Source organism: Mirounga leonina, unplaced genomic scaffold (genome assembly GCF_011800145.1).
Source record: "Mirounga leonina isolate KUSES-001 unplaced genomic scaffold, KU_Mleo_1.0 Mir_366, whole genome shotgun sequence".
NCBI classification, from domain to species: domain Eukaryota; kingdom Metazoa; phylum Chordata; class Mammalia; order Carnivora; family Phocidae; genus Mirounga; species Mirounga leonina.
The window spans coordinates 18291743-18306162 of NW_023270709.1; the positions used below are offsets into that span (position 1 = coordinate 18291743).

Consider the following 14420-nt stretch of genomic DNA (forward strand, 5'->3'; position numbering starts at 1 on the left):
CCTCTCTCCCTCAGAAGCACCTCAGCATTGGTCTCCAACCTTCTACTACTACTCCTCTCTCCCTCAGAAGCACCTCAACATTGGTCTCCAACCTTCTACTCCTCCTCTCTCCCTCAGAAGCAAGCACCTCAGTAGCAACAGCCAAAAAGCCTGCACCGTCCACCTTGTTCCCCAGACTGTTTACTAACGTCCTCAGAAGTTCAGACTGAGCTTATGTCTACTGGAAACATGTTTTCCAGGGTACAGGAGACAGAACCACGAGGGCAGGAGGCCTGAAGGCAACCGAGTTCACTTTGAGGGGGAAGTGAGAACGTCCGTCTGAGGTGCCTCCCAGGTAGCCCAGCTTCCTCCTGCACCTCACTGGTAGGGACGAGGCTCTGAGCTCGCACCCCATCCTTCTCTTCCCCAGGCTGGTCTCGGCACAGACTCTCAGGTCTGGTCACTGGGCCAGGCGCCCTGAGGCAGCCAGGTGTTAGCTCACAGCAGAACACATGAGGAGGGCCGCCCTCCCCTCGGCCTCAAGGCTGTGACAGGGATGCCATTCTCCCCAAAGCCAGCTTCTCAGAAGTTCTGCCGCCACGCCTCACACAAAAGGCTTTGCCACAGAGTTTTCATACACGCTTCTCCTTCCTCAGAAAGCACCATTTGTTTGCGAATCCATAAATAGCTCCTGCAGAAGACACAATTGGCTCAAATGTTTGGGAGCTACGGAATGTAGTATGCTCACAGAACCAGGAAATAGCTGAATGTGAAAACAGGAACATCTCGAGTCACCTCTCAACTCTATGGAAAGTAGCACATTTTAGAGGAAAAACAAAGTAAGCGCTTTGTTTACTGTTCTCTCTCAGTGAGGAAGCTGGACTCCATACTCCGAGGATGACGTCAGCAGCCCCATTTGTCACATACTATAAAAAAAAAACAACAAAAAAACAGCACTTCCAAGTTGTAAGCATTGGAAAGGCACTCCCTTTTAAGATAGAAACAAGTTTAGAATGCAAGCCTTTTTTTTTTTTCCTCCCAATATGTCAAAAAGCCAAGTGGGCTTGAGGAACACATGCAGCTGGCCCTGAGATCTGCTTTCTCAGAGTTCTGTCCACGGGTTTTCAGACACCGCTAGCCACAGCCATGTCCTCCCTCCTGCAAGTCAGAGGGAGAAGGGGTGCCAGAGCCAGAAGTATCCACGAAACGTACAGCAGGGACAGGGAGAGTGGCTTGGACCCTCTGCCCACCACCGACAGAATCACACTAGAAACAAACAACGCGCATCACTTTCTAGGAATTTGTTAGTGGCTGGGATCACGTGTTCTTCTCTCACTCTGGCTTCTTTTTTTTTTTTTTAAGATTTTATTTATTTGAGAGAGAGAGAGAGAGAGAGCATGAGCCGGGGGAGGGGCAGAGGGAGAGGGAGAAGCAGACTCCCCACTGGGCAGGGAGCCCGAGGTGGGGCTCAATCGCAGGACCCCAAGATCGTGACCTGAGCCGAAGGCAGATGCTTAACCGACTGAGCTGCCCAGGCGTCCTTGCACTCAGGTTTCTTTTGACCAAATTTATGTAGCAAAGATGTGGCTGCGGGGCCCACTGGACTCAAGTGAATCATCTTTTCCATATCTGTTCTTTTAGTGCAAGCACACTTCAAAAGTTCAGCCAATGGCCAGGGAAACGTTTGGGGCATTCAGAACCCCCTCTGTGCCAACGTGTATGAATTTTTCAGTTCCTGACTTGAGGAGACATATTAAATACCCAGCAACATGTTTATCTTCATTAAACAATGAACGGCCTTTCAAACAAAATCCGACAGGACATAGATTACTGTTCGTGCTAATGGAAAGTGATCAAAAGCCCCAAGATGCTTTGGTTAGCTTACTCTGAAGCCTGTTCCTGCTCCAGTTTCTATGTAGGGTACATCAAAAGAATATAGATATCACTGGAGACTGGAAATGTTTAAAGTCTCTAGTACTAGTGAGAAAAGTAAGTACCCTTGAAACTACAGGAGATGCGGAACAAAACTTAAGGCCGGCTTCTCCCTTGTCCTGCAACACAACACAGAATGGTCTATTAATAGGGGAGCCTTTCTGTCTAAATACATACCTCCCCCCGAGATGACCGAGGCTCCCGATCATCTTGCTACTCCAAAGTAACCTGACTTACGAATCAAACTAACGAATCGTGGCGAATTGATGGGTATACACGAGGCGCTGAAAGGATCGCCAAGGCCACGCGTCTTCGGCGCCCGGCCGCAGGAAGGGGGAGAGCCTTTGTAGAGGGCAGCAACAGGGTAAACAGGGGGTCTGACCAACAAGGGCAGCGTTAGCATCTTGGGAGAGGCCCTCCTACTCTAGTACACATTCTGCATCTCTGGCCACAGATGCCTACTCCCACAGAGCCACGTGGAGAGCAGGGGAGAAGGCACGGCGTTAGGAGTTCTGTTCTCTCCTGACAGCATCTGTCCAGTTCCAGTCGACTTTCAGGGGAAAGAGGTGTGGGGCTGATGGAGTCCCGGAGCCCTGGGAGCCCAGGTACTCTCTCCGGCTCCTTGGGGGTAACGGGTGCTGCACGTGGGCTGCACACAGCCTCAGCCTGTCGCACTGGACTATCCTCTACCACGAGAGACCTGCACCTAAGCAAGGTGATGCAGACTACCCTCGGCAGGAAAATGGGGTGCAGCTCCTTCCTCCTCTCTGCCGTCAGACAGCATTCTTTCTCCTTTCTCGCAAATCAAAACTGGCTCTCTCTCATCAGACCGGAAGGACTGAGAAAGCGGTGCACAGCGGCCTTGCGAGGCTCAGAAGAACTGTCAGCTTGCAAAAATTTGACTAACCAGCAGAACACTACCACTCTTTTCCCAGAGCCGTGGGGAGGTTGTGTCTGAAAGCAAGGCAAGGCAGCAGGACAGGAACAGGTCTCACGGCGTGGACGGGGAGCCCTCTCTTATCAGGCGCGGGAGGCAGAATCACACATTTAATTTTACCTTTCTGGCCCACATTTAAACCATTTTATCTCCACTAGAGGGCTCGAGTGGAGATGAAATTTCAGCCTGACAATTGGTTTTTGCTGCTGATTGAAGACAATCCTAAACCTTGGGGAGGGAGGGGCAGGGGAAGGAAGAGATCGTGGAAGGGTGGGGGTTAAGACCATACCTGATTACACAAAGGGGCTTGTGTTGGTCCAAGGCTATGCCCCGGGTCCACCCGGGAAGCCCCAACTCACAGAATGACACGGTTACTTAAATAAGCCCAAAAACTAAAGAAGAGAGGGCACCTTCCACAACCAGTCAGACTAAAAAATCCAGTTACTACCAACTCCTTCCCTTCTTTTGTTTCTCATGTCCACAGATTGCACTGTGTTTGTCAGCTTTTCTTTGTAGGGAATCCCACATCTGCCCCTTCATAATGCTCCTGCATGAGTTTTTTAAAAATCTCATTTCCTTATGCCTGTAATACCCCCGTGTCTGGTTTTCTCCCCACCCTCTCATGGGCCATGAACACAGCAGTAAAGCTAACCTCACCAAAACATGGTTGGTCACATCACCGGCTTGCTAAAACATCTCCAGTGACCACCAACCCCTGGTTCAGGACCCTCTCCACAGCACTGCCCTGTTCATGTTTAAACAGTAACAGGCAGAGGGCTCAGCCCCCTCCCTCTCCACCACCCCCACCCCAAACCAGGAACAAAGAAGCACCATTTTCTAAAATTTTTTAGTGGCCGTGATCATGGATCCCTCCTTGTACTCTGGTTTCTCTTGACCAACGATTATGTAGCAAGATATGGTTGAAAGACCCATTCTTTGGTCTGACACGTGTTATGACCCCAACCTACCTTTCCAATGCAATTTTTCATTTCCTTTCTGTAAACTCTCCACTCTGTATTGAATCACACATACAGTTTCCAATTTATTTTTCACATTCAGCGGCTATGCTTTGCTAAGCACATTTTGCTCCTGTCTGAATCACTCCCCCCCACCCCCCACTGATCTGAAGGTAAATGCTGCCCATCCTCCAGGACGCCAGGATGTGAGGCAGCAGGTGAAGGAGTGTGCCTAAACCAGGAGAGAGATGGTGCGGTGCGGTCAAAGACACTTGGGTGGGAATCATGGAAGCATTCTGGACTGATTAACCTCTCCTTAATTAAGTTTCTTAATTTTTAAATAAGGATAGTGATCTCCATCTCATTCAAGAAGAAGAAGGCTAGGAAAGGCAGGCTGACACCAGACAACAACGTGGACTGTGAAATCATGCCGTGGACCATTAGACAGGGATGTGGCCAAGAGACAGGGCTGAAGTGTGAGTTCCACCACCAACGGATTTGGATGTCGCCTGCCCATGTCTTTATGATGTTCCATTCACCATGCCTAATTAATGCTAGCTACGTGGTTGCTTTTATTCATGCTTTTAATTTTAGTAAATATCTTTGACCAAGGCTGGGCTTATGGGGCTGCCATACTGTAAATACCATCAGACAGTATGGTGGCTCACTCATTCTTTCACCTTACCAATATTCACTGAACACCTACTGTGTGCTGGGAGGGAGAAAAAAGCAAAAATGAATGAGAGGGCTAGAATGATACAAGCTGTATAAAAGGCTGGATGCCATGTCTAGGACACAGTAGGTGGCATGTGTCCCTTCCGGGGCGAAGCTTTGAAGCATTTCATTGCTGGTGCAGTTCTTCAGTTTTTCCCTCTTGCCCTGTGATCATGAAGGAGACCTCCAGACGAGAGGATACAAAGATCACAGCAGCCTGCATCACAGAGCTGTGCATGGGGGACAGCTGTCCTGGAGACCCACCAGATCCGCAGCGGACACTGTATGAGTGAGAACTAAACTTTCATTTTGTTCAGTCACTCGCGAGAGTGGCGGGCTGACTCTTCACGCGGTAGAGCCCCAACCTACCCTGACTGATACAATAGCTTTCATTTTCTCTAATGTTAACCATTTGGCAAATAATCACATGTACTAATGCTTTGTGATAGTTCCGCTTACTGCCCTTTATTTCTTTACATTTCCTTAACTTGGCTTGTAATCGTGCCTCGTCCTCGCAACTAGGCTGGAGTCTCATATACAGTGACCTTGGTTTATACTTTTGGGGATCTCCTCTTCACCCTCCAACTCACATCCTCCCCTCCCACCATTTCCCCCCAAATGTAGTTGTGAGCATTACACACAGCAATGGTTTAACTCATAACTGATGACTTCATATTCTCCCTCATATTAGGAAATAATTCCCCAAATATAATGATAATTGTTGATTTTCATTAACCAATAGCACTATGCTGGCATGGGTAATTAGGAATTAAATTCAATAGCTACAGTAAGACTTCAGGGATTCACGTGTGGATTTACTTGAGCCATGGCCTCAATATTCTAGGTCAACCATGGCCCACCACCAGGTTGCTTGCTGATCATTTCTTACTTATTTTGTTGATCCCAGTGTCTGTGGCCCTATTAATAATGAGATAGGTCTGGGCTTCTGGGATTCTCAGTCATTCATTCGTCCATTGATACAATCATTCTCTGAGAGTAAGTCGAGAATAACACCTATGGAATCAGACCAGCTGTGAGAGCATCTCTTTATGCCCTTGGTTTGCTTCCCTGTAAAGCAGGAGTTAAAAATGTATCTTGTAAGGGCGCCTGGGTGGCTCAGTCATTGGGCGTCTGCCTTCGGCTCAGGTCATGATCCCAGGGTCCTGGGACCGAGCCCCGCATCGGGCTCCCTGCTCCGCGGGAAGCCTGCTTCTCCCTCTCCCACTCCCCCTGCTTGTGTTCCCTCTCTCGCTGTGTCTCTCTCTGTCAAATAAATAAATAAAATCTTAAAAAGAAAATGTATCTTGTGAAGTGATTGTGAGAATCAGACAAATGAATATATGTAAAGTACTCAGAAAGTGGTTTTAAGTACAAGATACAGCAGTTCCTGGCATGCTGTCCATATTCTGAATGCTAGTATTATCATTTACTGAGCACCTACTACGTGGCAGAGATCAGAGAAACAAGAATGAATGAGAATAAGAGGTTGTCCAGGTCCCCAGGAGTTTCCAACGTAGTAAGGGGGATGAATATACAAGCAAGTAAGTGAACTGAAGTGTGCCCGAGCCAGACAGAGAGAGAGAAAGAACACACAAATGCACATACACAGCAGATGCAGACATACACAGACACACGGACACACGCTCACACACACACGTGTGCAACTACTCACAACTGGTGAGTTAAAAACAAGAAGGTGCTCCTTCCCCTCGGAAGAAGGGAAGCCAGGAAAGGCTCTGCAGGGAGCACGATAGCTCAGTCAAGTCTTATGTTACGAGTAGGTATTTGCCAGGCAAGGGAGGGCACGAGGACGTCCAGGCACTTAAGGCGTGTGAGAAGGGGCATAAAACCCGTACATCAGTTAACAAATATGTATCAAGTGCTTCCTATGTACCGGGCACAGCGTTAAGTGCTGGGATACAACAGTCAACGATACTGATGAGGTTTTTGCTTTCACTGAGCTAACATTCTAATAGAAGAGACGAACAATAAACCCAATAAACAAATATATGGGGGTCATTTGCCCGAGTACTGAGTCGAGCGAGGAGAGGTGTGAGCAGAGCCAGAGGGAACACCATCCCCCACCTCTGTTTTCCATGCTGAGGACTTTCCCTGAACCTCCTCCCACTGAGTAGACTTAGAATTTTGAGTGTGTTTTCCTTCCTTCCTCACATAGACAGTGGCCCACAGACTCCAAATGTCCCTGCAAGTGGACTGTTCCAGACCCAGACTGGAGACGAGGGAGTGAGACGCCCATTTTGGGCTCTCAACCTAAGATACACCTTCTAACTCAGCTCACTGTTAGCAGTCACATACATGCATTTTGGCTTCCATCTGCCTTATTACGCTTGTCTTAGTTCTCAGCTGTCTCAGAACTTGGGAAGGGAAGAGAACTCTTATTATTAAGATAGAAGTTTTATACGATAAAAACTTTCCCTCCCTCAACAGACCTCAAAACTAAATTAGGAACCACTATCCTAATCTATCAAGCCTGTTGCCTTAATGAAAAAAATCTTTCAAATCTTTTACTTAACAGCTCCAAAGACATTGCTAGGGGGGTACCTGAGAAGTCTGGCCCGAATGGTATAATAAGGCAAATTCAACAGAAGCAACAAATATCGGGGGATGGGACAAGGAATGGGATGATTTCTGCACCAGCATCAAACCCTAGAGTCCACAGGTCACCGTCGGTAGGAACGAAGATGAAAAAATGTGAAGTCTTCAGACATTCTTAGCTTTTGATTTCATATCTGCAGGGGTTTTTTTTTTAACCATGCTAGGAAAAGAATTGCTTGAATTTATCTTTGAAGAATTTAAAAGCATTCTCAATACATAAACACATTTGCTTCACAATTTCCTTATGAGACAGGATGGGACTCTAACGTTATTGGGGAGAAATATAGGTATTTGGTTACTGGTTACTATCTACAGGGCTCAGTTCTGAGCATCAGGGAAATTAAAAAAAAAAGACCAAGAATAAGATAAATGGTCCCTGACCTTGAATGCCTTACCTTCTATCCAGAAAGACTGCTCAGACCCCCCAAAGCCTTATGTAGCAAAAGAGGAAACACCAGACGCATGTCAGATAGATGGTAGAGACTTTTAAAAATGCTCCCAGAGTTCAGGGGGAGAGGAGCATCTGTTGAAATCAAGAGTGATTACAACGGTTTCATGGAGGAGCGTAGAGATAGGACAACATCAGGGACACGTTACAACCCCACCTACACACGCTGGAGAAACTGGAATCAGAGCCTGCACCTCTGGTAGAAGCTTCTAGAAAACAAGCCCTGCGTACTGCATGTCTTTGTGCAGTCCTACTGTACCTGGCATCCGGGCATCGCGTTCCACCCCAGGAAGTGTCTCCTAAATCCGAGTAGCACACCGAATGGGTACCCTGTTTGCCAAGATCTCCCACGGCTCCGTGTGGCTGCCCACTTTCCAGCCAGAAGCTGTCGGCAACTGCAAAGCACAGGACACGCTCCACCCACGGTGCTGCTTTGCCACGGGGCTGACGAGAGGCACAGACTACCGACTTTGCTTGACGAAGCTCTGGTGGCACGATGGGGCCTGCAGAATTCTACTACACACGTTGTCTTCTCCCCGGTCAAGTCCCGAGCTGGATGGGGGGGCAGGGGGCAAGCGTTCACGACGTCCTCTCTCTCTCTGAAGGAGGGCTAAGGCCGGCCAGGGTCAAGGGGGAAATGCAAAGGGGCATGTGGGCTGGGCTCCTCCTGCCAGGGATATACCGGCTGCCGCAGTCATTATATTTTTTCTGGCCGCACAGACATGTTGCTATGGAACCAATACATGCCACGGCGACTTGGCCTCTAGCAAAGAAAATCACATCACTGGCAGGAGCGTTTCCCTAGATTTCCCTTAAAGGGATACCATCGAGCAGGAGCGCAGCTCCAGCTCAGAAACAACAGCGGGATTGTTCCAGGGTCCAGCCCCCCGCAGACCATGAAATGGAGCCCAGCCACTCAAGTTCCACAAGGCGTACCTATGTGGGGCACGTGGGGCATGTGGGCCTCTGTGGTATGAACCCAGAGCGTGGGGACCAGCCTCCGAGCGGCTTTTTAAGTAAGAAAAATGTGGCTTCCCTTTGCATTTCGTTTCCCTGGTAAAAGCGAACGGCCTGGGATATTTTGGGGTAATGATTTGGTGCCTCCTGTCAACTTCAAACTACTCATCACCCCAGCAGGAACCAAAGTGGCCCCCAAGTGGTGGCCATTCAGGTGGCCCCGGCTTTACCTCTCTCGCTTCAGTCCTCTCTGGCAGTTTCTTCTTTACTAAGTGAATAGTACAAAGCAGGCATGGGATCTGGCCCTCCCCCAACTTCGCAGAGGCCCTAAATTGTCCTTTATTTTAGACTTAATCCAGCTCTTGAGTCCACGGAGACCCTGAGGTTCCCAGAGAGCAGGAGATCTCATGTCCCACTTCATACTGTGTGGTGTGCTCTGGGGATAAACCTGCTGGGTTTTTCTTGGGTAAGATGATAAAACGGAAACCCTGAAGTTGAGACCTCTAATGAATGCACCTTCACACACATCACGCATCTGGGGACAGGAGCATCAGTATTAAAGTAGGAAGCAGTCGATCGCCAGTGAATTAGCAATCCATGTTCCAAATCCCGTTCCGGACACCGGTGGAAAGCAGACTATCTCTGTCCCCCGATCAGAAGCCATCAGGCTCCTTAACAATGATTCCAGTTAGGGCAGAAAAGAAGCCCCCGTTCATTAAGTTGCAGTGATTAAGTTGACAAGTGGGATAAAATAGTAGACACAGGCTCTGAAGACTATACTTAGACCGTCCCCGGGTGAGATGAAATGTTTTGGACATGAGTGCACCTAGCTCACCAAACGAAATGAACGCGATCCAGAGCCTGCTCTTGCATAGCCATCCTTGGAAAAGCGGCAGATCAGCCGGCCTTCTAGGACTCCAGGGGACGATCAGCGTCTCACATCTCCCGCCGTCTTACTCCACAACTGCATTCTCATGTAAAAAACAGTACTTTTTTTTTTTTTTTTAATCAAGAAATGCTTCTCCGTGAACCTCTGTGACCGCGAGTCAAATCTGCCCTGCCCGATATGGAAGCTGGTAGGCACTATTCTGCAGGTGCACGCGGTCCAGAGTGGGGGCGTGCGGGTCTGCAGCTGGTCAGATCCTGCAGGTGCGCCTCACTTTCTAGCTGCAAAACAGATGCACCACCCCCGTCCGGGCACGTGACATGGCACTTTGCAAATGCAGCGCTTTGGGAAGCACCAAGGAAAATACGCCCTCTCAGGTGAGGTCTGTAGCAGAAGTGTTCTGGGTCCGTCCACTCCACCCACCCGTCTTGGTAGTAGCCAAGTACGATTACTGAAAAGTTAACTAGTTAAACAGCATCCCTCCTGATGCATGCCTTGGAGGGATGTTATCAGGTCCAACCTCCTATGGCTCCGCATCCTCAGAAAGAAAAGGGACTCGGGCGACTGGGTGGCTCAGATGGTTAAGCGTCTGCCTTCAGCTCAGGTCATGATCCCAGGGTCCTGGGATCGAGTCCCACATCGGGCTCCCTGCTAGGTGGGGAGCCTGCTTCTCTCTCTCTCTCTCTGACTCTCATGAATAAATAAATAAAACATTAAAAAAAAAAAAGAAAGTGGGCTCAGATCCAATCCAAAGCACAGACTTTACCATCTGACCCTTAAAAAAAAAAAAAAAAGAAGAAGAAGAAAAGGGACTCGAAAGACAGCTCTGTGCAGGGTGGGTCGGGGTGGGGGGAAGCAGGGGAGACCACCACACGTCTGGAAGTCAAAGTGCCTCTCAACAGCCCCACTCTGCTGCTATCTGAGAAGCCCCTAGATGGGGAACGGGAGGCCCTCTGGGGCCTGTGCAGAGGGCTTTGCCAGATGGGCTCTAAAGTCCCACCTTGTGTTCACATCCTATTACTCTCTGTCATGATATTCACAAGACAGTGTGTCATATGAACAAAACGGATGGTTTCTCCTTGCTCACGGCCGTATTTCTGTGCATCCGTCACTGAGAAAAAGAGAAACGTCCTCCCTCTTCCCCTCTGCAAGCTGGACAAGGTAAAAGCAACAATGGTAATAATTCATAAGGGGCAAAACATGTGTACAGCGAAAAGAAACGGCAGAAAAATACAAGAGTGAAACCTTCCCTTCTGAAGGGAAGAGATGTGATGAGTAGAAAGAACACTTGGGTGCCAAGCAGGAGAAAGCTTCTAGAGAACGCACGCTATCAAGCACTTTTCCTGGAGCATCATGAGAACTGGATAAAATTTTGATGTGAAAAAATATAAAATATATTTTCTATAAAATAAAATATATATAAAAAGATAAAGTGATTTATAAAATATATAAAAGGGTCAAAGGATCACTCACCCTATGAAAACAGCAGACTGGTTTCGTTTCACCCAGAAAAAGGACTAATTTCTTTGGAAAACTGGAAGAGAAAGAGATTTTAAATAAACAACATGAAATCCCGGCGCTTTGACACTTAATAGGTGCACAGTCAATGCCTGATGGATGGTGGAGATACATATTGCTTGGCCGACTACGTGAATTTTGAAAACAGAGCTTTGAACATTTAATATGTAGAAAGTAATTCTGTGCATGATTCCTTCATCACAAAATGAGAACCTCGTGACAAAGGAGGGCCTAGGGTAGTGCCTGGGAAATCATTTATCAGATGGATCTTTTCATCTATGTCTGCAGCCCCACTGTGGGGCTAACTGAGGATGTCTTAAGTAACCAGCATACGCTGTGACGGCCCTGGGCCCTTGCCCTGCACACCTTCCCCACCCCAAAATGGTGCACACACAGCCCCACGCACCCCCTGCTGAAGCCTGTGACCCCACAGGGATCTGTAATGGGCTCGGGGGGGGTGGGATGTGGACTTGGCAGAGGGGCACCGACTGAGTAATCCCGTAAGGAAGCCACGGTGTTTGGGATCAAGTGTGGGAAAGAACCGAGCTGATGTGAATGTTGGGAGCGGAAGCCTGAAAGACAAAGAGAGATAAGGGGGTGACAGCAACAGATTGTGTAATCTACATCACATAAGGAACTGAGCTCAAGATCCAAGTTTTTAAAAATTTCCAGAGACTGTTTTAAAGACGCTTTGCAGGTTTAGGAGGGGATGTGAGGCGGAGCCGGTGCAGCTCCCGAGACTGGTAAATCGCGCACGATCCCAGAGCATTCGGGATGAAGTCTGCGGGCTCTAAGAAGACCACCGCTTGTTTTTCCCCTGCTTGCCCTACGAGGAAGAGAGTGCTGTGGCCCTCGGGCAGCCAGGGACGGCCTCCTCCGCGGGATGTCCACGGGCTGCAAGTTCCCAGACCCCATGTCTCAGAATCTGCAAGGTCCCCCTCCCAGCCCCAGAGAGCAGCCTGCCTACTAGACTGTCAGGCCGGGCTAGGGGATGGCAGGGCAACTCAGACCCTGTGGTTCCGCCTCCTGAGAAGTTCAGAGCCTCACTGCAAACACTTACAGGGGCACAACGCAGGAGCAAAAGATAGTACAAGCTCTGAGCACCTCCTTTTTAAAGCAACACTTTAGAATCCGCTCACATACATTAACCTTTTCATCCTCACGGCAGCAAGATGTCTATGGTAAGAACCAGCAAGATCAGAAAAGCTAATTTCAGAGTCAGACCCGAGTCTGCATCTCAGCTCAGGTGCACATCAGCTGGGGGATGCGAGTTGTATAAACTCTCAAAACGCTTTCCCCCATGGGAATACGAATACCCACTTCCTAGCACGTGTCATGCTCTCGGTGCAGTGCCTGGCCTGTAGGAGAGACTCGGGCAAAGAAACCGTGGCACAACACGTTTCTAGGTCTGCATCCGTCCAGAAGACACAGGCGAGGTTTTTATAATTCCATAACTTGTCAAAATGTGAGTACCTCTATTATATCTTCTCTTTTGCCCAAACCCTCAAAATTAGATGGGTCGAATGAGAGCAAAGCAAAACATTTACTGTGAGTAATTAGATAATATACATGAGGACAAAACCCAAAGAAAACAAATCAGCAGGCCCCACTAATAATCACTATGGACATTTTGGCTTATTTGGCTTTATGCTCTCTCCTACAGTCAGGTACACAGAGTTTATTATACAAATACTTAAATAAATAAAATTATATACATACCTATAATTTATTCATAACATACTATGATAGTACTCATACTGTTTTGCAGTCCGATCATATTTTACTTGTTATACTACAAACCTCTTTTAATAGCAATAAATCCATCTCCATCATCATTCTTTTTTTTTTTTTAAAGATTTATTTATTTATTTGAGAGAGAGAATGAGAGACAGAGAGAATGAGAGGGAGGAGGGTCAGAAGGAGAAGCAGACTCCCTGCCGAGCAGGGAGCCCGATGCGGGACTCGATCCCGGGACTCCAGGATCATGACCTGAGCCGAAGGCAGTCGCTTAACCAACTGAGCCACCCAGGCGCCCCCATCATCATTCTTTTTTAAAAAAGATTTTATTTTTTAAGTAATCTCTACACCCAACATGGTGTTTGAACTCACAACCCCAAGATCAAGAGCCGCCTGCTCTACCGACTGAACCAGCCAGGTGCTCCTCCATCCTAATTCTTGACTCTTTCATTGAAAGAATGAACCACTAAATAAACAGTTGCTGAATTTATAGAGTCTACCGACATGCCCCCACATTTACGAGAAATGACTACACGTGGTAGCACACGGTTCTTTTTCTTTTACATTTTTGTCAAGATCGAGAAAGGCAAACTGTAATAAATATCAGAAATCTTAGCAACAAAAAACTGTTTTGGTTTGCGTGGGTGTCCCTTAGAATACAAACCGACACTAGACACCACAGGGACTATCAAAAAAGGACAATATTCGGTGAGTTTCCAACATATCAGAAGAGGACCAAATTTTAAAGCCTCGGGCTAAGGGTGGATAGAGATGCCGACGCTCCAGCTATGAAATCGTTAAGTGTGACATGACGGGAGTGTCCTATTTTCAGCGTGATCACGGTGAAGTGACTTCACGATGGAAAGGTAAACTGAAAACCGCAGAGTCTTGAGTAACCTTCAAAATTATAATCGCATTACATAAATGTTAAAAAACCTAAAAAAAAATCAGGATCGACCATATTTAGGAAACATCAAAGAGGTGGAATGTTTGTGCAGCCTCAGTATTTCTCATCTACTTCCCTCCTCAAAGGGAATGGTTGATTTGGTAAAACATATGTGATACAGTTTTGCTTGAGCTGCACGACACATCCTCGTCCTCGATTGAGAAAATCGTGCCATACCTCGAAATGCGACTGACTAGCAACATTTCGGGAAAATACCACTTTTGTGGGGGGAGGCTGAGGGAGTGAATGTATCCCCACAATCTGCAAAGAGTGTGGGGCTAATGCCTCGTCCAGTTATGAGGAACCCTTTCTAAGTATCGCCAACACCGCTCGGACCAGCCGGCAGCAGGTGGGGGACATGCAGGGAGCAGCAGAGAAAGGCAGGACAGGACTGTGGCATCAGAAAAATGCCAAATCCACTCCCAGCCAGAAAATCCTGGAGGGACCCAAAGTGGAGAAACAAAGGAGAGAAACGTTAACAGTTTGATTTGCGAAACCACGAATGGACAGGTGATGACCCCCTTGCAAGCTACCCTCCAACAAAAGTTCTCTAAAACTTCACCCCTCGTCCAGTTGGTGCAATTTTGGGGGGAAGTGACAGTCTGCGAAGGAGTCATGCTCTTGGAAGAGACTTCTACTGTTCTATTTTGACCACGTGGAAGAGTTGACATTAGGAGGTAAGAACACAGCTGTTAAATTTTAGCACTGGATAGGGCGCCTGGGTGGCTCAGTTGGTTAAGCGACTGCTTTCGGCTCAGGTCATGATCCTGGAGTCCCGGGATCGAGTCCCGCAT

General features: G+C 47.8%; 1 protein-coding gene across 11 annotated transcripts in view; it reads right to left on the minus strand.

Moving 5' to 3' along the window:
- Positions 1 to 14420, minus strand: part of ATXN1 (ataxin 1) — a 400118-nt gene that overhangs the window by 179061 nt on the left and 206637 nt on the right. For 10 of the 11 annotated variants that reach the window (XR_004675816.1, XR_004675817.1, XM_034985720.1 and 7 more), the window contains one exon: positions 10899 to 10959. The exons of the other annotated variant lie outside the window; for it this stretch is intronic. The gene's annotated coding sequence lies outside the window, so the exon portion shown is untranslated. The remainder of the gene's footprint in view (positions 1 to 10898; positions 10960 to 14420) is intronic. 11 annotated transcript variants of the gene reach the window in all.